Below are 1863 nucleotides of genomic sequence, written 5' to 3' on the forward strand. Positions count from 1 at the left end.
GCTCAGACTGTGCGAAAGGATTCACTCATTCATCTGTACTGAAGGTACATCAGCGAATTCACACTGGGGAGAGGCCGTTCACCTGCTCAGACTGTGGGAAGAAATTCACTGACTCATCCAGGCTACAGACCCACCGGCGAGTTCATACTGGAGAGAGGCCGTTCACCTGTTCAGACTGTGGGAAGGCATTTACTCGGTCATCTCAAGTGATGGTACATCAGCGAATTCACACTGGGGAAAGGCCATTTTCCTGCTCTGACCTACAGGTGCACCAGCGAGTCCACACTGGAGAGAGGCCGTTCACCTGTTCAGACTGTGGGAAGTCCTTTACTTGGTCAGTTGAACTGAAGACACATCAGCGAATTCACACTGGAGAGAGGCCATTCTCCTGCTCCGAATGTGGGAAGAGATTCAGTCATCCCACCTTGTGACGCACTACCGAGTTCACACTGGGGAAACTGTTTTAAACAGGCGACAGGCTACAGGCTGGATATTTCACCATCACAGATACTGAATCAAGTTCAAAAGTGACTGTTGGTGCCGAACTCGGTAATTAGTGCTGTTGTTTATCAAACCCAGTTCTGCACTCTGGTCACTGGGCGTGGGAGGTATTCCTCGGCTAATGTTCACGTTTAATGGGACTGGAGTTTAATGGTTTGGATCTGTGACACAGAAATCAGTTCTCATTTAAATTCTGACCACATTGACAGAATCTCCTTTCTCTCCCCTGACTGTCATCTCCTATAACTACCACAAGGCCTAACGTTACACTTCCCTGTTAAGCTTCAGAGCCGACAGTGCTACCGGCCTTTCTGTTGCTGCCGTGCCCCAATGGGTCAACCACCACCCACCCAGCAGTATCAACAAGGTGTTCTGCTGAGGAGAATGCCCACAGGACAGCCCTGCACTGTCTTCCTAATGACCCTTACCTCTGCTGGTGGTCACGCTTCTCCTATCCGAAGCTTGTACTCTGGGTGTGGCCATCTCTTCAGATGTTTCTTTTCAAATCTTCATCTTCTTCTTCTTCTTCTTCTTCTTCTTCTTCTTCTTCTTCTTCTTCTTCTTCTTCTTCTTCTTCTTCTTCTTCTTCTTCTTCTTCTTCTTCTTCTTCTTCTTCTTCTTCTTCTTCTTATTATTATTATTATTATTATTGAAAAATTACACAGGTACATTGAAGTAACAACACTCACAATGCCTCAAAACAAATTATCTTAAAGATTGAACATTTTTGTGAATTAAAAATCCCTACTAAGCAAGAAAAGTGAGAGAAAAAAGAAACCCATTGGGGATACAACCCCGGGGCCAGGCGTCATACAGAAAGCTTCTAAAAATAAACATCAAACCGCCAACAAGAAAGAAAGACATATTAAAAAACGATTAGTTTTCCACTGATAGTGGAGGAAATCTATCAGTTAACTGAAATGATAATAACGAGCAAATGAGCCCCATCTCTTCTCAAAATCAAATAAAGGTTCAAAGGTTCGACTTATAATTTTCTCCAAGCGAAGACACAGGATCACTTGAGAGAACCATTGTGACAAAGTAACAGCTGATATGTCCTTCCATTTCAACAAGATGGCCCTCCTAGCTATTAATGTAACAAACGCAATAACATGTTGGTCAGACACAGAAATACCATGGATATTTTGAGGAATTATTCCAAAAAGCACAGTCAATTTATCAGGTTTTAAGTTGATTCTGAGTGCTTTAAAATTGTCGAAAAGATTGACTTCCAAAACTATTTTAATATAGAACATGACCAGAACTATGTGTCAGTGTAGCTATCTCAGTTTTACATCTATCACAATACTTGTCAACATTGGGAAATATTTTAGAAAGTATCTCCTTCGACAAATGGTAACG

This window comes from Hemitrygon akajei, unplaced genomic scaffold (assembly GCF_048418815.1).
Source record: "Hemitrygon akajei unplaced genomic scaffold, sHemAka1.3 Scf000185, whole genome shotgun sequence".
In the NCBI taxonomy this organism is placed as follows: Eukaryota; Metazoa; Chordata; class Chondrichthyes; order Myliobatiformes; family Dasyatidae; genus Hemitrygon; species Hemitrygon akajei.